General features: G+C 44.5%; 1 long non-coding RNA gene across 1 annotated transcript in view; it reads left to right on the forward strand.

Moving 5' to 3' along the window:
• Positions 1-240: 240 nt before the first annotated feature.
• Positions 241-21,433, forward strand: part of LOC150006199 (uncharacterized) — a 41,374-nt gene continuing 20,181 nt past the window's right edge. Inside the window, exon 1 of the long non-coding RNA XR_016511932.1 lies at positions 241-346. This is a non-coding gene — a long non-coding RNA (uncharacterized LOC150006199). The remainder of the gene's footprint in view (positions 347-21,433) is intronic.

Below are 21,433 nucleotides of genomic sequence, written 5' to 3' on the forward strand. Positions count from 1 at the left end.
TAATAGGGCCTGGTTTCACCCTTAAGAGTGTTCCAATTTGGGTTTTAAATGATCTTGTCACCCTATATAAAAAAAACTAAAGAAAACTTTGCCAAAGGCCATAAAGCTAGTAAGCTGAACATCTGGGACTTGACCTAAATTCTACACTTCCCCCAGGATACCTCGCACCATCCCAGAATGCCTTGTGCTTTTCCCAGGATGCCTCATGCCCTTCCCAGAATGCTGTATGCCTCTCCCAGAATGCCTCACTTTCTGCTTCTCCCTCTACCTGGTGCAGAAGGTAATGGGGATTGTGTGTGAGCCTATGAGCTGGCATCCTAGACTCTTTACAGGCCTCGTGAGGAAGGTGAGAAGCTCAGTTGACCATCTAACAGCTCCAGGATGCAGCAGAACCCAAAGAAGTTTCTGAAGCCTCAGATTTCACTTTGTGGTAGGCAGGGATGAGATGAAAGGTGAAGTACTGTATTATCCAGGGGTATGGAATCTTTTCTTAGGGTGTTCTTTGGTTTCCCCCTCAGGGTTGCTCAGAATCTCGGCTGTGGAAAGCATGAACTTGTTGAGGGTAGAAGAGACATAGATTTCCACTTCTCTGCAAAGGGGTGTGTGGAGAGTGGAGTGGGAAGGTGGACCTGGGTATTAGTGGTGGGCTAGGGGGGCAGGGGTTAGTGCCTTGCATGCTGAGGGGCCTGGGACCTGTGGTGCAGGATTTTGGAATAGAAGGATGGCATTAGTTTCAGGTGGTGTGTGCTGGCAGTAGCTGCCCCATGAACTTGGACTTGGTGTTGGGGTAATAACTTTGAGGCAGAAGGCCACCCCAAAGGCTCCTGGTATCCTTGTTGCTCAAGGCCACCCATGGGCACTGAACTGATGACAGGTTTCTGGCTCTGTGGAGGCTACTGGCCACAGATTCAGGAGATCTGGGATATTGTCCCACTGGACCCAAGCCCTGAATCTTTGCTGGGAATCTGCTACATCCAGTCTAAGGACTCTGCAGAAAAGACAGGTGAGAGGGCACTGCAGGGTGCCTGCTCCCGAAAGCACACAGGTTGGGGGTGGAAGAGCAACATATTCTCAAAACATGCACACACACAAAAGCACACATGTAGAACCACCCCATATGTAACATTCACAATATTCTCATAACCCTTGCACACCCACACACATATCAAACATACACACTCATTTCTAGACACCTTACACATACTCATCTATATGTACATGTACACACATGTGCACATGCACACCCAATCACAAACTGGCACACATGCAGGCACACATACATGTATGAGTACATGTATGCACACACCCTGCATAGCTGTTACTCATATATGTCCCCTGGCCAGCCATGCAGGAATGAGGAATAGCCCATTGCCATGAAAGAGGAGAGGTCTAGAGCTCTGAGAATAAGGGCTGTGTGTATGGAGAGCATCTTGATTCTCAGGGACTTGAGGCTCAGGAATCCTGGAGAGGGAAAGGTGGGTGGTGTTTGGAGCATAAGAGCAGTAGATGGGGTGGGGAGATAGCATGGCCAAAGCACCCTCAATCGGGCCCCCACCCCACTGTCCACACAGTGCCCCAAGGGATGGACTTCTCCTTGCCCTTTTGCCTATACCCCCTCTCCTCCCGCTTCACTGGAAAAGTAAGAACGGATTACCTACAAAGAGAAACTAAAATCATATTGATCCCAGACTTCTTCCCAGCAACAATATATGCAAAAAGACAGAGAACTTTTATTTAAATAACTCCATACTGGTCTCCACTTAATTTTGTTAGGGAAAGCAAGGGACAGATCCTATGTCTACTCTTTGGTTGGAAGGTTGGGGAGAGAAGTTTCCTGGTCATCCTCTTAGAGGACACTTCCTGGGAGGATCATAGGGGTCAAAGCTCTTTGAAATCTAAGTGGGGCTGTCAGACCGGCCTCTTCAGGCAGGCAGGACTGGACATGGCAGGTTTAGAGTAAGCAGAAAAGAGAAGAAGGCACGCCTGGTGGAAAACTCCAGGGCAAGGGTTCAGAGGTCAAGCAAGCTGGTATGCTTGGCAAACTACTTGGCTCTTTTTGGTGTTCCAGAAGATGCTTCTGAGTCATTTTGACTAGGAGCAGTCACTCAGGACGTGCTTGCTGAAGGTAGCCCTGGGTTTGCACAGGATAGACCCTCCTTCTCCTGCCCATGGCTGTCACTCAAAGTGTAGCCAGATTGGTGTACCTGTGGGTTCATGAAGCTGTGCTATGGTTTGGTCCATTCCACTAACCCTATTCAGAGGTTGGAGGTCAGTCTGGTAAGAGTCAGGGTCGGTTTTGCAGCCAGGGTCTGGGTTAGTCTTTAAACAGGCTCAGTTTTGTGGCCAGTGTCAGAGGCTGGTCTTGGCCAGAGATGAAATCAGCCTGAGTCAGTGTCAGGGTCAGTCTATGACCATGATTGTGGTCAGTCTGAGGTCACATTGATGTGACCAGAATTAGGGCTGAGAGTGACTGGGAAGTGGTTTGTCTTCAGTGTAACTGATGTGGATGAGACTTGCAGTGAGGACTGTGACCTCACAAAGCCCCAGCTGAGGAAAGATTTCCTGGCCCCTCTTCCAGTGGAGACGCATGCAATATCTTGACAGTAGTAACTCTGAATTCCAAACTCCTTGGTGAGGCCTGGAGTGGGTGGAAGCAGATCTGGCAGTCCATGTGCTCCACACCTGAAAGGCCCTGGCTCCCCTCTGACAGGACTCCTCCTGCACGTACATGGCTTCAGTCTGGGTGGTCATATGGGGACCATGGCAGATGATGGCCCTGACTCTGGAGCTTAGCATCTGGCAGCTAGGCTTTGACGTGGAATGAAGCTCATGGCTAGGGCTGTTCAGATGTGTCATGGTTGGTCATGAGCTGTGTGTGGGCCTTCAGCAAGGCTGGGTGACAACTGTCATCCCATCCAGACCCATTCAGTGCTGCACCTCTGCTCAAGGAAAGTGACAACTGAATTGTTTCTTTGCCCTGAGCTTATGCCTCTTAAAATGTATTGTCTCAGAAACTGCCTGTTTCAGAAGGAAAGGCAGGGAGAGGAAGAGATTGGGAAGGTTGGAAAAAGGCCAGGAACCTCTGCTCTGGGTCAGCTCAGTGTCAGAACAAGCTTGTAGGGACTAGGGTAGCCTGACTGGAGTGCCGGAACTCTGGGATCCTTAGATGCATGTCACCCCACTGGTATCCCTTGAGACCCTGCTATGCTCTAGGCCCTTGCCTGGGCTCTATATGGAATTTAGAGCTGAACCAGATTCTCATCCTCAAGTCTTTACATAGAGGGCTAGAGAAATGGATCCATTTACTGTATGTGGGCCGACAGCAAATGCTAGAATTGCTTCTATGCTCAGTGGTCCTACCCAGGCTGCATATTAGAATCACCCAAGGAGCTTCTGAAAAATAGGGATGTCTTCCCTCTACTCCAGACTGGTTGTAATCTGAATGTGTGTGAATCAGCAACTAGGGAGGAGATGGGATGCCTCCTAGGCCCCCATAATAAGAAATAATGGTGATACTGATGTTGATTAATAGTAAAAATAACATCTACTCCTTATAGAGTCCCTGTACCCCCAAATCTTACAACTGTGGTGGGTTTAAAACATGACTGCCAAATTCTTTGGCACCCTTTCCAATGAGAGGTGGGAGTGAGTCTATACACAGTCCCCTTGAATCTGGGCTCTATGACAGCTTGACCAAAAGAATATGGTGAAAGTGACCCAGTGCCAGTTTCTGGGACTGGGTCTTAAGAAACTGGCAGCTTCAATTTCCTTTATTTTGCCACATGGGCTTTTGGAACTCAGCCACCATGTTGTGAAGAAGCCAAGCAGCCACACAGAAAGGTCATTTGTAGGTGATCTGACCAAAGTTTCCAGCTGAAGTCCCAGTGGACAGCGCCCCCCTCCCCCCGCCCCCAACTGTCAGGCAGGTGAGTAAGCAGGACTTCAGACTGTTCCTACCCCAATGACGAGTCACTCGCAGTCTCAAGTCACCCCACATGACACTGGAAGAAGCAGAGATAACCAGTCCCCACTGAGCACTGCTCCAACTGCACATTTGTGAGCAAAATAAATGGCAGTTCATGTTTTAAACCAGGGGTTGGCAAATTTCTCCATAAAGAACATGGTAGTAAATATTTCAGGCTGTGTGAGCCTTTAGGCCTCTGTTGCCCTGCAAAAGCAGCCACAGGTAATGCAGGGGTGTGGCTGTGTTCCAACAAAACTTTACATACACTGAAATCAGAATTTCATATAAATTTCACCTGTACTCTTATTTTGATATTTTTCCAACTCTTTAAAAACATAAGAAACCATTCTCAGCTTGTGGGCTCTACAAGAACACGGAGTGGGCCATAGTTTGCCAACCTCTGCTTTAAGCCATTAGGACTGAGGTGGTCTGTAATGCAGCAATAGATAACTGGAACAGCCCAGCCATATAGATGATTTTGGAAATTTATGTGAAATTGAGGTATGGGGCATTAAGAAACTTCTTCCAGTTCACAGCTACAGAAATTGTGAACTTAGCTCATTGATGCTTAGCTCATTTACAAGTGGGCAGATGGGTTGCAATAGTGAGATTATAATTAAAAAGATCAGAGAAACAAGAGCCGTTTGTTGCTTTCTTAGCCATCTTCAGGGAAGAGAAGCTCCAGAAATGGGGGAGGGGCCTGGTCTTTCTTGTGGAGTTGAGATATTTTATTAGCTTCCCTAGAGCAAAGTAAAATTTCCCTCCAACTCATTTCACACCTCTTTTCTAGTTCCACATTCACTAAGCAACCTTTTGAGTAAAAATTTGTCTTTTCAGGTAGTAGCGTCTGTTACTGTTAACAGTTATTGGGTGCTTAGTGTGTGCCAGGCACTGTTCTAAGCTCTTTATGACTATTAAGTCATTACATCTTCACAATAATCTATTATTATTCCAAATTTTCAAATGTGGAAATTGAAACTCAGAGAGCTTACGTTAAAATGGAGGGCTAGGATTTGGACCCAGGCAGTTTAGCTCCTGATCCCATGAACTTAACTACTCTGCTATTCTGTTCCCCACCCTGATCCTGGGAAAGTGTGCCCTGGAGTGGAGAGTGCATTCTAAGCCTGAAGAAGGGATGGTTCCTGTTACTGAAGAACAAATTGGTGTCTGATTGGTATTCTGGTTTTTGTGCATTGAATTAATGCAAGTCAGTGTCCGAGATACATTGAGACCTTTCAGCCCTTGAATTAGGACTTGAAAGGCAGAGGCCTCCACCTGGAAAGTCAGAGGCCCTGAGGCCTTGCCTAGGGCAGGGAGGACATCTGGCAGGGGGGTCAAACAGGCAGTTAGATGACTGGCACCATGGTCAGTGTCCTTATGGGTCATTTTACTGCTCATTTCACTTGACCTCTCAGTAGAATACAATTTTAGTCACATAAATTTTTTTCAGAGCATTCTTTTATCTTTCTACATCTTTATAGTATAATCTTCAGAGATGTCTACTTTCTCATCCTATTATTGGTTATTCACGTCTTCTTCATTCTCTCTCTCTCTTCCTTGATCATTCCCATTAGTGGTTTGTTAATTTTATTAGTCCTCTCAAAGACTCTTTCTGGCTTTGTTGAACCTCTGTATATACACCTGTTTTCCATTTCATCACTTTCTGTTCTCATTTTTAGTATATCCTTTTTTCATTTTGGGGTTTGTTTTGATGTTCTTCTAACTCGTTGAAATTGATGCTTAGCTCATTATTTTTCAGCCTCTTTCCTTTTCTAATATATCAAAGTAGTAAATTTTCCTCTTTCTGCTTTGGTTGCATCACAAATTTTCATACATAATATTTTCATTAACGTACAGTTCAAAATATGTTCTAGTTTCCATATGATTTTTTCTTCGACACTCACATTATTTATATATGTGTTTCTTAATTTTCAAACATAAGAGAATTTTTCTGTTGTCTTTTTAAAAGTAAATTTCTCATTTAATTGCATTGGGACTAAAGAGCATGTTCTTTATGATTTCATTCTTTTACATTTGTTAAGGTTTGCTTTGGAATCCAGTATATGATCAATATATATAAATTTTCCAAGGGTGGTTGAAAAAAAATCTTCCATAGGTTTTGAGTGCTGTTTTCTATGTGTCCATTAGGTAAAGTTTGTTAATCCCATTTTTCAAAATTTCTGTATCTCTACTGATTTTTCTGTTTGGGTTTTATCAGTCATTAACAGAATATGTTAAACTCTCCCACCATGGTTATGGACTTGTCAGTTTTCTGAAGTTCTGATATTTTTACTGAATACCCTTGAGAAGCTAAGTTATTAGGTGCATATCATTTAAATTTGTGTACTTTTCTGATGAACTAAATCTTTTATGATTGTGAATGGTTTGCCTTATCCTGGTAAGACCTTTTCCTAAAAGTCTATCTTTGTCTGAAATTAACAGAGCTTCAGCTTTTCTTTGCTAAACGTATCCATAGCATATATCCTTAGGTTTTTGTTATCTCAATGAATCATAATTAATAGAATTAAAAGTGCCATCTTTTAATCCTATAATAGTGAAAAACTGACTAAAAGTATGATCTCAATTAAATAAAATTTCACAGCTTGAGATTCCTTGAACTCCCCTAGTGATACAAATTTGGTCGGTGATTCCAGCGGAGACCTGTGTTTGTCTTATAAACTCAGAGAGGGATTTTCTTGCCCTTTCTTTCTTCTCCCTTCTTCTTTCCCTCCCTTATTTCTTCCATTCCTTTTTTTCTTCCTCCCAGATCTGTACTACACATCAAGGCAACTCTGCTTAAGCCTGTGAAACCTTTGCATGCATGCACACATCCCCGCAGTGGCAAGGGAGAGAGGTTGAGTAGACATTATACTTTCAGTACACCCTTCCCTGAGGGTGCAGTTCTCAGAACTCCAGCCTAGGGTGGCTGTGGTCTGTAGAGTCTGGGAAAGCCCTGGGCTTTCTCTTCTCTCCCCCTTGTCATGAGAGGTGTGAAAAACCACAGACTGGTTTTGAAGTTTTATCTTATAGATGGGCAAGTGCCTTCAGAGTTGGGATACTCCCTAACCTTTCTCTTTCTTCTAGATTTGACCTAGTAATTCCCACTTTCTTATGAGCTCTTCTATGCTCTTAAGACTATGTTTTTGAAAGTAATCCCCCATCACTTTCAGTTTTTAGTAGGAGGATTGATCCAAATAACTTAGCCCCGCCCTGTACCAGAAGTAGAAGTCAGTTTGCTCCTTTTTGAAACTTTGCCTTCCCCTGGCTCATGAGGCATCGTTCTCCTGATTTTCCACCAATCTCTGTGCCCCTTCACAGTCTACTTTGGAGTCCCCTTGGCCTAGGCCTCAAATGTCAGTGTTTCTTAAGGCTCAGCTCCATGTTTTGGTTTTCCTTTTTCTCTACGTGTTTCCCAATGACCTCACCTATTTCCTTGACTTTAATTACTGCTTGGGATGCTCCTGGCTCCCAAATCAACATCCTTAGCCCTAACTTCTCTCCTGTGGTCCACAACATATGTGAAGTTGCTTACTGGATATTTCTGTTGAATCTTTTGCGGGCATCTCAAAATCACGTTCAAAACTGAACTCATCATTTCCTTCCACGCTGGCTCCTCCACAGTATCTCCACCTCAATAAAGACCATCACCACCCACTAGTTTGTCACTGGATACTCGACAGTGTAACTACCTAAGACTTCCAGTATCAAATTATACTTACAAAGCGTAAAAGTAAATGCAATTGTCATGGCTTGGATTGTGCATCCCCTTCCAACATTGTATGTTGAAATCCTAACCCCAGTACCTCAGCATGTGACCTTATTTGGAAACAGGGTCTTTGCAGATAAAATTAATTAAGATTGTCGTTAGGGTGAGTCCTAATGCAATATGACTGGTATCCATATAAAAAGGGGAAATTTGGGCAAAGACACAAACACAGGAGGAATGTCATGTGAAGATGAGGCAGAGATTGGGGTGATGCTTCTATAAGCCAAGGAAAGACAGAGATTTGCAGCAACCTCCAAAATTTAGAGGAGAGGATGAAACAGATTCTTCCTGACAGCCCTCAGAAGGAACCAACCTGCTGACATCTTGATCTCAGACTTGTAGCCAACACAACTGTGAGACAACACATTTCTGTTGTTTAAGCCACTCAGTCTGTGGTGCATTGCTATATCAGCCCTAGCAAACTAAAATAGCCACGATCCCTTTTTCATAAAGCAGCTACAATATTTTTTAAAAGCATAAATCAGATCAAGTCCCCGCAGTGACTCCTCATTTCATTTAGAACAAAATTGAAATGACTCACCATAGCCTGCAAGATCTGGCTGCTACCTAATCTTCCAACATAATTTTCTCCAAGTTGCTTCTCCTCACTGCACCCCAGTTACACTGGTCTTCCTTCTGTTCCTCAAAGACTGCTGCTCCCCACCCCCATTCACTTCTGCATTTTGATTCTCTCCTCTAGAAACACCTTCAAAGAACAGCCTGTCTAAAGGCGGTCCCTTCTCTAAACTACTATTTATTACTTACCCTATTTTATTGCCATTATAGCATTTATCACTATGTAAAATGATTTTATATTTGTTTTTGTGTTTATTGTACATCTCCGCTATGCTACTAGGATGTAAACTCCCAGGAACAGAGACTTATTGTCTTGTGCACTACTATAGCCCCAGTGCTGGGCAAAGAACTTCATGTCTCTTAGGCATTCATTGCATTGCTGATAAATGAGTGTATAAATGAATGAATGAGTGAGTGTTTTACTTTTCTCTGTATCCTTCCAACATCCAGGTAAACACCTTGTCTTACAGATTCTATTTCTTAACTTTGTTTCAGGACTGCCCACCTCTCTCTACATCCTCCTTCCATTGCTAGAGTTCAGGCTATCACCATTGCTCATTTGGACATTGGCAAGTGCCTCCTAGCTGGTCTGTCAATATCCTGTCTAGGTACCCTCTCATCTACTCTCCATACTGTGGCTGAAGGACCCTTCTAACATATAAATAGATCAGGTTACCCCTGATTCATATCATGGAAATGACTCCTATTACCCTCAGTAGGAGTCCCCTTAGGCTTGATCTGGCTTTCATTCCTTCATCTAACCTCACCCTGCATCTCCGGTCTCTCTACCCTCTCATCCTGAGCACCAGCCACAGTTCTCTTTTTCCACACCCTGAAGCAGACTCCCTCCCTTCCTTTCACTCTGAACCTTTTACACACAAGGCCCCTTCCTGGAATCTCTCTCCCCTCTTCCTCCATGTCTTCCGGGGGCCTTCCTGGGCCCTAGTCTCCATTGCTGGGGCTTCCTGCTGGCCTCCATCACCCGTCTCAGCTTACCTGACCGGGAGCAGTGGCTGGGGCAGTTCTGCTCTCTGGTACCCACAGTAACTAGCATACCATGTGGCAGAGGGTGGGCTCTTGGGACATCTTTGTGAAATGAAGAGCCAGGGCCCCACACTGGGACCCCAGAGTTGGCTGTGCCACGTGTGCAAGGGCCAGCCCCTTCCCCCCAAGAGTGGCAAGACCCCTGACAGCTGTGGCCTCAGGGGGCTGAGAGTTCTTCTTAGCATGTTCCTTGCTGAACTGTGCAGGGTGCTTGGCCCTGGCTGTCAGGGACAGTGAGGTGAGGATTTGGCATTCTCACCTTCTGAAGTAGGGAGGGAGCATTGCTTCCCACAAAATCACACACCTAGGGGAAGGATATTGGAAGGATATTGAGGGAGGGCAAGCAGTGTGCTAAGTGTGGATCATCCCCTTGATAGAGAGCAGCTGCTGGACTTTGTAGGATTTGGGGTTCAGGCAGTGATGCTTCAGGACCGACAGCACAGCAGTGGGGACAGGGATGTTTTCACTTCTCCATGGGGTCCCCATGACTCAATCCCAGGGAGGATTGAAAGGAAAGCAGTACAGTTTAGCATTCTGCAGGCTTGGTAACCTGGGAGGGTGGGGACACCTGGGCATGGAGGGGGTTCTCGGGGGACAGTGTCAGCAGGGGCTCTCTCACACTTAGATGCCAATGATGTATGAGTGGAAGCGATATAAGTCATTCCTGGCTATGTCTTTAATGGGAAAGGTGCGTCCCCCCTTATTCCTCCCCTTCTGACTGGTTGATGTGCATGACTCCTTCAGGTGGCTTATGGTGAGCAGACAAATGAGGAAGCTCTTCCTCAACCATGAGTATGACATGCCTGGGACCTCCTGGAAATGTAGGTGATGCCTCCACACAGGTAGGAGGGCCTGAGACCTGGAGTTGTCTACCCTGTTTACTATTGTCTAGGAACTCTGGAGGGGGGTACACTCACTCTCTGACATTCAGTACTCAAAACCAAGCTCCTGCCAAACAGAGTAAGTGAAGGGTCCTTAGAGAGAATTGTTAGGAGCAGAGAAAGCTTTGCCAAGAGCGTCAGCCAGACAGCACCTTGGCATCATCCTGGGACCTGCTGGTCCAGGGTCCTGCTATAGATGAGCCCTGAGGAAGGAGGGGCCGTGGCTGCTTCCTCTGAGGCCCCTGGGTCAGGCCTCCAACTTGGTTCAAAAATCAGTTGGGGCTCTGGACTCCAGGACTTTCTGTCCTGGTCTGAGCCTTCTGAAAGAAGAGGTCCCAGCATCAGTCCTTCTGGAACCGAAAGGTGTTTAGGGTCTTGACCAGCTGGTTTGGGGAATGAGATATCCTCTATTATCTGCCTCAAGGCATGGTCGCATCTCCTCCATCATACTGGTACTTCTAGAGGATCCCAGCAGAGCCACTGTTCTTGGTCCCAGTTGGTTCATCAGGGTTCCTTCAGTTCCTCTCCTCCAGGCCTCTGGCTTTCATTTCCTTTGGGAAAAGGAGATCCAAGCCATGGGGGAAAAGCTCTCTGCAGAGGAGGCTGGCACGGTGTCCAGGTCGGCAAAGTTATATTTAACTGGCTATATTTGTAGTCCCACTTACTTGTCCCAGCTCTGGACCCGCCTGTCACCCCTCTCCCCCCTCAGCAGCCGTTCTGCACTGCTGAGCCCGTGTTGCCCCTGCTCACCCTGCTCCAGCTGTGCAATTGTGGTCTGGGCCACAGGCTATTTTTTGCTTGGTGCCAAAGATTATTCAGTTATCAGGAATGTGTGTTTAAGTGGCCGTCTCCGGAACAAAGATTATAAATAGGAACATAGGGTCAAGGCCTAGGCCCCAGTGTCCTCCTCCTTTTTGTCCCAGTTCCTGTCCCTGCTCCTAGGTTTTACTTGGGGGGAACACCAGGGGGCCATGGCGAGGTTGTCTGGGAATAAGGACCACAGGCTGGAAGGCCAGAGGTCCAGGACTGAGTACCTCCTGACAGACAAGTCACCCAACCTTTCTGAGACTTGCTTTCTACACCTGGGAAATGGGGGGACCCATACCCATTCATCAAATGGCAAACACATGGTGGCTCTCTGTTGGTTTATGGAGAAGAATTCAAGTTAGACAGGTGGATATCTGGAAGGAGGAAGTAACAGCTATTGAATGTCAGGGTTTTTGGGGGGTAGGGGGGCTGGAAGATGGCAGGATATTAAAAAGAAAAGAATAAGCAAGAAACAGTCTTGGGAATAAACATGTAAAGTGGAGGGAAGAGAGATCCAGAGTTTGTCTGTAGGGAGCTTCCAGTCTGTTGGCAGAGGCTGGACCCAGGTTTGATTCCAGCCATGTGGTCTAAGCAGAATGGAGATGGCATAGTTGGGCACAGGTACTCAAATGCGCTAGTCTTTCTCTGACAAAGTGAAGGCTGGTTCCCAAGGTGCCAGTAGTCTTGGACATTAGGTGCAGGCCTGGGCTCTGGCCTAGGAAGTTCGGCTGGTGACTGTGGATGAGGACACCTGGCTAACAGGGTTGGGCTTCTTCCTGGTGACCAGTGTCCCCTCCTATCCCAGTGAGAACCATCCTCTGTGACCTGACTTGGGCAGCCCTGGCTCCTGTTTACCCCACTCAAGGGACAAGGATAGGGCTGCATCAAAATGCAAAGCTTGTAGTAGCCCCTGGGGGCTTGCTATTGCTCCTCTGGTCTCCTCCTCATGTTTCTGTTATGAAGAAGAGTGTCAACAAGGACAAAGAACACAAATGTCATCACTTTACTTCAACTTTTCCATCTGCAGAAATAATGCGCAGCCTCCCTCTCTGGAGTCAATAGTTTTGAAAGTGATTGGGAAGGATATTGTTACAATAAATGATAATGATGTTCTGAGCAGAAAAGCATTGGTTGATCCTGGGGTCACCAACTGAGGTCAATGCCCACCAGTCCCTGTGGCCATAATCCTCATACTTTGAGCCTCTTTCATCTGTCCTGCTTTCTTAGTGGTCTCTGGACCTGCGGGCACTTAGCTCTTTCTCCTCTTCAGGTGGTGCCCATACCTGTCCCACATTATATCACCCGGAAGGGGCTGCATTGCCATGAATGTTATTGCACCTGCAGTTTCAGTCCTTGCACTGGTACACGAGTCTCTTCTTTTGGATAATGTTAGTGTATTAAATGTTCACTGTAATTAAGTGGAGTCGATTTTTATATATTTGTCAGACTTTTCATTTAACTTTGCAAGGAAGAAAAAAAACCCTTTGGCAGACTACATTTCAGTTTAAAACAAGTAGCCATAGATGGAAGAGTGAGGCACTCCCAAATGGATGTGAGGGTTAAGTAGGGGACTTCCTCCCAAGTGGAGGATTCATAGGGCTCTGCAGTGCAAGGAGAGTGGTGACAGCCAGGCTAACCACCTGGCAGGCCAGAACCCTGAGGATGAAAAGCTCATGAGGTGTCTTCACAGGCTCTTGTGGAGCCCTTGCTGGGCCATGGCCTAGGGCTTTATTTACCGTTCTCTCTGGGGATTCTAGCTTGGTTTGACCATGCTCAGGGTCACAGGGGACCTCAGTCAAGTTCCACAAGCAAGAGCAGGTGCCAAGAGGCCCCTAAGTGTACTAGTAGGGGTGGGTAATAGGAAAGAAAAAGAAAGGCGAGAGGCCATGCTTAGCTTATTCAAGTCCTGATTCCCATTACTCACCTGGTCCTTAGACCCTGGCTACTCCCCAGATGGCTCATGGGGCAACTTTGGAGACTAGAATGTGGACTTGTGCTAGGTAGCCATCAGGATTCAGTTATGTATGGGATCGAAACAACAGGGTGGCTCGAATATTTTTCTCTGAGGGCTTAGCTACCACCTCTTTTTTCGACAACAAGGCCAAGATAACTCTCAGCACAGATTTTTTTTCTGCCCCTGACCCTGTGGCCCCATGAGGAGAACCCATTCTTGGCCTTTTTCAGATTGGATACTTTCTTCATTCCTTGGCTTATGGCTGTATCACTCCAATTTTTGTTTTCATTGTTGTACCGCCTTCTCTTATTTCATCCTCTCTGTCACCTTCAGTCCAAGAGGGTAGTGTTTCTGTCCATATAACATCCTCAAGAACCTCACTTGGATGACCCAGCCTTGGCACCTCCTCCCCATCTTATAAGGTCTGCAGCTTGAAACATTGCTGTCTTCAAGTGCTTGTTTTGGATAACAGGCCTTTGACCTTCCACCACTGGGGCTGGCCTAGCAACTCCTCTTCTCAAGAAAAACAGGGCTCTGGCCCCTAGGCTGGCACTGGGGCAAGCAGAAGTGGCCTTGGCCAGCACAGTCTCACCCTGGAGACTCTGGAAGGCTGGGCCAAGACTGTAGACCTGGACCACATGGCTATGGGCAAATCTATGTGTTATAGGCAGATGCAGGACCAGGACCAGGACACCGGGCTATGGTTCCTCACAACAGCTTTCACCGGTCTCTGGATGAGGAGCCTGAGATTAGGAGAGCAGCAGAGGGTGGCCTGAGGTCACATAGCCAGTGAAGGACGACAGAGCCAGGACTAAAACCCCAGTTTTGCTGCCTGTCCTTCTGCACTCTCCCACACACTGTAGAGATTTGAGGTGTCCTGCTGAGAGGTGACTGCCTCCATTCTCAGTACCATCATTAGACCTGGAAAAAAGGGCCCCAGCCTTGGAGTGCTTCCCTTAAGCCCTCTATCCCACATGTGAGGTTGACCAGTTTCCCCAGTAAGCAGTGAGACCCATGCCTCTGCAGTCACCCTGGGTCTTATAGCCACATTCAGTTCCAGGCAGGCGGTCTGATGAGCAGATTGCTCCTCTGGCTCATGGTGTGTGTTTTTTATGTGGGATCACGTGAGATCTGGGCTTTCAGACTGCTGCTGACATGCTGATTTTAAATGACTCAAATTGTTTATATAGACAGGAGCCTAGTTAAAAAAAAATTTTTTTTCCTGGGGTCCCACACACCCCAGGGGTGGCTCTACAATTCCCCTGATATCAAGCCATCCTGTTGTGTTGTTGCTTATTGTATTAATTGGTTTTTTTTCTTTGTTGCCTTGAAACCTCTTTTAAAAAACCTACACCAAGGGGGATGTCCCAAATTCCCTTTATTACCCCCTCCCCACCATGTTTCACAATTCTTAGATTTTAAAATTGGATCCAGATCTCTTTTCTAGGCCCTGGTTTTTCAGCTCAAACAATTTCTCTTTGTCCTGGGCCTCTGGACAGTGCTCAGCCCCACCCGACCCTTGGCCTTCTCTCAAAAAAGCAGGAGGCCTGCTCACACCCTTGGATTTACAGGAGCCCAAAGATGTAATAAAACCTGCCAGAGATCATATGGCTGTCTGGGAGGTGTGGGAGTGTCACAGCTTATTCTTCTACCCTGAAATGGGGCACTCTGAATTGACAGTGGAGACAGTGTCCAAAGGGACCCCACAGGGCAGTCATCCTTTGCTGTTTGCACCTGCTCCTCTCTGCTCCCCCCCTTTTTGGGGGCTGTTTTTCCCCCTAGGTCTCTTTCTAATGCATGCTCTGGCCTGTGCTCCCAAGTAAAGTTAGAATGAAGGCTTGGAATGGAAAAGCCCTGGTCTAGGGAGTGATTGTCCCTTGGCAGATAAAGGTGAATAGACCATTCCTCACCCTGGAGGTCAATGTTGTGAACCATATTTCTTTCCCGGCAACATCTGCCTGTAGGCCCCTCTTTGAGCCTCTTTGTCTCTCTCTCCTCAGTGGGGCTGTCAAAAGCTGAGCCTCACAGGTTGTGACTAATCACTAGCAGATTTCTTTTCCATGCAAGAAGAAGAAAAAGCTGAAGGAGATGAAGAAAAACCCCAACAATGAATAACTCGGAAGAGTTTCCAACATGTGGGTGTTTTTCTGGGACCAAAGATCAGGAAGACTCCAAATGTAAACAATCCCAAAATAACTCAACTCTCCCAACCCCAGGCATTCCCAGGACTGAATGTCCACACTCCCTCCCCCTCCCTCTGGGAACCCAAGGTCAGGGAGAGGTGGCAGGGCCTGGGCACTGTGGACAGTGGCTTGAGTGAGGCCTTCGGGCAGAGCACAGGCTCTGTGAGTCTGGGATTCAGTCTTCTTCATTGGATAACAGTCTTTTTGAGAAAGGGGCTTCTTCCTGTCTCACTAGATTAGATCTCCCTGAGATCAGGGACCATGATTACGGCTTTCTTTGCTTAGAGTCATAACCCATTGTGCTTAAACTGAGCTCCTGAGATTTCTTGCAGCATAGTGTAATGGAAAGAATATGGACTTTGAAGTCACACAGGGTTGGAATCTTGGCTCCACCACTCATTAATTGTGTGGCCTTGAATACGCTATTTAGCATCTGGGAATCTCAGTTTCCTCCTTGTGAAACTGAGGCGATAATTCTTACTAGGGAAAATATTCCAACTAATGTGCCTAGTAAGGGCTCAATGAATATTCCCTAACCCCCTGCCCCTTCCTATGTATGTGGTTTGAGCTGGAGAAACCAGTAGGTTCTTTTCCGCCCATCTCTTTTCCAAAAGAAGAATGCTGTGTGTTCAAAGATAGAAGTCACTCCTCCATGTTACTAAAAAATCATTATTGCAACTCATATGGAGAAGAATATATTCAATATATAGTTTTAAAAAACTTTCTGGAGGTCATAATATTGGATTAGATGGTGGAAGTCTTTGTGAAAATTATGAAAGTGGTGACAATGGCATTGATAGTATTCATAAAGATGAGATAATGATGGTGGAAGAAGTGGTGGTGATGGCAGAAGTAATGGTACTGATAGACACTTTGGAGTAGATGATGAAGAAGGTAGTTAAGATGATGATCGGAGCAGTGGTGAAGATGGAAATGGAGGCTACCATGAAGTGAAGGCAAGGGTAGTGTTGATGAGGACATCAGTGGTGGTGATGGTGTTAGAGTCTAAGTTAGACGTGATAGTGTTTGTGTGGTGGGATTTTTGTGTTGAACTTGATTTGCGGTCATGGTGAGGTATGGTGATCTGTGATCAGTACTATCTTCAACCAGTTATTTACTTCAGGAGATAAAGGTGCAGAGGACTCAGGAAAAGCAAGGTGGAAGAATGCTTTATGATTTACCGTTACTTTGGTCCCCAACTGCAGTAGAGAACTTTAGACATTTTAATCATTGCTGATTGAACACATATGTTTATCTTGGCTACTTCCAGAAGTTCAACTAAAATTCTGTTAATGGAATTTAAAAAAAGGCATAAACCCACAAGGAAAAAGAGAATGGAATAGAAAATAGTAGCAGACAAAAGAAGTCAAGAATTTGGAACTTAGAAAGTGGGTAGATGAGAAGTACCTGACTTAGTGGACCACAGAAAACTGAAATGCAAACCTGGAAGATTGTGGGTAGATGTCAGGAGCCACTGGATAGCAAAACATTTCTAACCACAAAACCCCAGAGAAGTCTAGGAGTTGGAGGCACCACCTAATTCTGAAGACAGAGGTTCAGAATGAGGGTAGAGAATTGAGGATTGGTTACATGTTTTTTTAAAGAAAACAGTAAGATCCTCCCTATTCTAGATTTATTTTCTACCCTATGCAGTCAGGTAATCATCCCCTCCCATGCTGGCATAATGCAGAAGGTTTATGCTATAAGATGTTGAACCTGAAAAGTTCTGAACATAGAGACACCAGGTGCAACTGGAGAAGGGGTAAGGAACCAATATGAAAATGAGAGATGAAAGATAAGCTTGTTTCCTGAAAGGTGGGTCTCTCTCAGCTCTCTTTTTCATCAGTGTCCAGGACACTGGAAGCCAGGTTAATATCACACAGCAAGATATTGGAGAAGACTTTCTTGGGGAAAGTGACTTTCCCAAGAGAAAAGACCTATGAGTTTTAATATTTGGTCTCTCATTGAAACTACAAGTTCCCCTCAATTACCCCACAGTGAAGCCTATGTGTTTACAACTTTCTTCTCCTTCCACCGCTTTCAATCAGAATTTTAGTTCCTTATACTTCTATATGAATGGACAGCTAAGAAATACTTGATATTTCAGGAAAGCCTTCTATATGAAAGGCAGAGATCAAAACAAACTAATAAAAGGAATATAGAGGAAACAATGAAGAAGTAATTTTGAGGAACACATTCAGATCAAAAAAGGCGATGCCTCTCTTTAAATGAGAACTGGAGTTGATTTTTGAAAAGGGAGAAGAAAAAAGAAAGTTCTTGGAAATACAAATGTAACATCCAAATTTGATCAAAAATCAAAGGAAGGGTTAGAAGGTAAAGTCAGAACAAATTCCCAAAAATGGAACAAAAAAGAAATGGCAATTGACAGAAAAAATCAGATGATAAGTCTAGGCTAAATGTCTAAAAATAAAAGCTCCAGAGAGAAATAAAATAAAGAAAGAGGGTGAAATTACCAGAGAAACAATATAAGAAAGTTTCCTAGAGTTGCAGACTATGAATTTACAGACTGAATTTTTTTCTATGAGTATATTGCAAACTGAAAAAGAGAAACAACTCACCCCAAGACACATTGCAGCAAAATCTCAAAACACTGGAAATGAAAACTGTGTTTCCAGAATGGGGAAAAAGTTTATTTATAAATTATTGGGATTCTGAATTGTATCAGATATCTCAACGGCTATCATATAAGGTAGAAAAAATGAATAATGCTTCTAAATTCTGAGGGAAATAATTTCCACACTAGAGTTCTATACCCAACTAAACTAGCAACTGAATATACAATAAAAATAAAAATATTTTGGACATGAATAATCTTTTAAAATTACTTAACAAGCAGTATTTTTTCCAGAAGGATATTGGGGAATGTTATCCACTTTAAATAGGAAGTAATTTAAGAATGAGAAAGGAGACAAAAGATCTAGCAATCAGGATATAGGTAAAGGCAAGTCTAGGAATGATGGTGAAGGAAAGTGTTAGGATGACTGTCATGCAAAATATATAGAGAATAGTCAGTCCATATTGGCCATGAGGATTGAGGACTCCAGGAGGTAGGTCTCCAAGCTAAAAATGAAACTGACAGTAATGTACATTCAAAGGAAATATTTTGTTCCATTGGAGAGTTAGGTATGAATTAGTGAATGATATATGGAAAATTAAGCAAAAGGCAAAACAAGATAATTACGAATTCCAAGAGAACCAAGAGGCTGTACAAGAAAGGTCAAGTGGGTCAATTGTGAATGATAGTAATAGTAATGCAAAGCCTGAATACAGCCGTGATTAACATCAATATTTGTGTGTGTGTGTGTGTGTGTGTGTGTAGTGGTATAAGAGAGCTGAGTCCTCATCTTCCATAGTTCAAGGTCAATAGATAAAACCCAGAACTGAAAAATGCAAGAAATATTAGCATTCCTTATCATTTAGAAATAAGGACATAAATACTAGGAGAAAGAGTTAAAACAATTCAAAGTGCTTGCCTCTGAAAAGGAGAACCCAGAAGTTAGCAGGATGGGAGTAGAAGTTTTATGGTTTTCATTATAAACCTTGTAGAACATTTTACTTTCAAAAGTATGTACATCTATTAATTTGATAAAAAAATAAAGATTTAAGTAGAATATAAAAATGAGAACTCTAGTGAGCCATGCTAGATTATGTGGAGAACTTCCTGACCAAATAAGCCAGTCCAAATGGCTCAGAACCAAAATCAGCTGAAAGACCTGCTCCATCTACCGCCTCTAGGTCCAAACCCAAGTCTTGGATGTGTCCACACTCACCAGAAAGCCACATAAAGGAGCTCAAGAAACACAGAAACATCTTGCAATTGCTTTATTGCTCAGCCCTTTCCAGGACCATGTGGCTGCCACATGGGGGGAAAGAGAGAGAAGAGTGGGGAGAAAAGGTTAGCACCAAAAAGGAGAGATGATTGGGCCTTCTTACTGGGAGAGCAGGCCCTAGGCCTCCTATTGCACCCAGGTGAGCTAGACATTTAGTCTGGCACACTATCTCCTTAACTAGCATAGTGCCCATAAGATATTCTTAGACCCGATTAATGTTTCTCCTCAAGGGTAAAGCAGGGAGGGAAGAGAGTGCTGTGAATAACTCCTACAATCCAACAGTGGTGGTGGCAGTGAAGCTGGAGGTGATAGTTTAATGATGAAACCAATAGAGGTAGAAGATATGGCAATAACAGAGGGAGTTTTATAATGAGTGTAACAGAGAAAGTGATGGCAGAAGTTCCAGAAGCAGTGAAGATGCTAGTAATAGTGAAGGTGATATTGACAATGACATAGGAAGTAATGGTGAAAATAATTATAGTGGGATGATAAAAGTGATTGCATTAGTAATTATAGAGGTAATAGTGGCAGTGAAGATAGAGAGGTTAGAAGAGGGAATATTAGTAATGGTAGTAGAGGTGATATGGTGGTGATAATGATGTTGTGAGAAATGAGGCTATAGTAGAAATGAAGGCAGTGATGGGAGTGATACAAGGAGAAGTGATGGTAATGTGGATGGCATTGATAATTATGGCAATGATGGTGGTGGTAATGGTGGGGATAATGGGAGTGATTGTAGCATTGATGCTGGAGGTGGTAGTGGTGGGAATGTTGATTTTATAATCTGGGGATGTTGGAGTGATTATGGCCAAGAAGACAGTTTTCATAATGAAGATGATGCTAGAGACAGTGATGCTAAATGGAGCAACAACAGACACAATGTTATCAGTATGGGAATATTAATCAAGATCATAAGACAGACACATATGTAGACATCTAAAGACAACAGTCTGTTTAGACTAGGTTATGCTGTATCAAAAAAAACAGCCTTCACATCTTAGGGAGTTTGCATAGCAAAAGTTTAATTCTAAGACTATTAGAAGATGGTTCTGCTCTCATAGTCAGCCATGGACTGCTAATGGAGGATTCAATTCTATGTGCGTTTAGGGTCACCGTGGCAGTAAGAAGAGAATGATGAATGCTTTGTTTCTGTATTGGTCACCTAAGACTATGTGATGGGGTGGTAATAAGAAACTTCAAAATTTCTATGGCTGTCAAAAACAGAATTTTCACTGACACTTTATGTACATTGCAGACCAGCTGTGGCTTTGCTCCACATCATTTTCATTCTGGGACCCAGGTTGATGGAGTCATCTGTAACTTTCAAGTTTTTGTGTCAGAGGGAAAGAGAATATGGTGAAACATAGTCTCTGTTTCAAGCTTCTGCTCAGAAGTGACACATGTTATTTCTGCCTACATTTTACTGGCCAAAGCAAGACTAATTTTAAAATAGTCAGGGAGATACGGTATTCTCAGGTGCCTCGAGAGAGGAGAACTGGAATATGTGTGACTTCTCTAATGACTGTGATAGGTACTGTTTGCTCATAGAGTACTGGAGGTAAGGGCAGTGGAGGCATCATGGAAAGCTGGCATTGTCATGGAGGAAGGCCTTGGTCAATGTGGAGGTGCTCAGGGATGAGGGGAAGACCATTTAGAGGGAGGAAAAACCAGGAGCTAGAGGCAGGACAAGTATGGCAAAGTCCACAAACCTGTGTGCCATTGCTCCTCAGTTCCCTTGGTATTTCTGGCTTCCCAGAAATCTAACAGATTCTGGGAAAGTTTATGTGGAGCACAAGATTCACTAAGAGAAGCAGCAGAAGATAAGGATGGGAAGATCGGCTAAAGCCAGAGCATGGAGGCCTTTGAATGCCATGCTGAGATATTTTGCAATATAACCAAAGACAAAATGCTACACAGCTAAATAAGCTGGGGAAATGCTACATGCTCTGTCCCCCTCTTGTACATTAACTCTCTTCACACCAGGAAACCCACTGATGGTAACTCTGCCATCCTCAACACATGGCTTCCAGTCACTCTGGGTGTCAACATTCTGGTCGGCAGGATGGGAACAAACAAGGAGAGGGACAAAGGAGAAGCCTGTTTCAAGGATTAACAGAGCACTCTCCATGTAGGACACAGCCTGCTGCTCCATTTCTAGATTTCTGATGGCTACAAATATCGACCACCCGAACTCACATGGAGCTGTGAACAGGAACACATTAGCAAAGAGATGTATTTTTATGCCTTGTGTTAATCTATGTCTCTATACCTTTCTCAAAAACTTTTTGGTCCTTAGTTTTGTTTAATGGATACTTCACCCCCACACACTCTTCCATAACCCTGAGTACTGGGGCCACATATGTGGCAGCTTTTACTTATGGTCTGGGGATAGTATTTTAGAGGTTGG

This window comes from Furipterus horrens, unplaced genomic scaffold (genome assembly GCF_987537825.1).
Source record: "Furipterus horrens unplaced genomic scaffold, mFurHor1.1.pri manual_scaffold_6, whole genome shotgun sequence".
NCBI lineage: Eukaryota > Metazoa > Chordata > Mammalia > Chiroptera > Furipteridae > Furipterus > Furipterus horrens.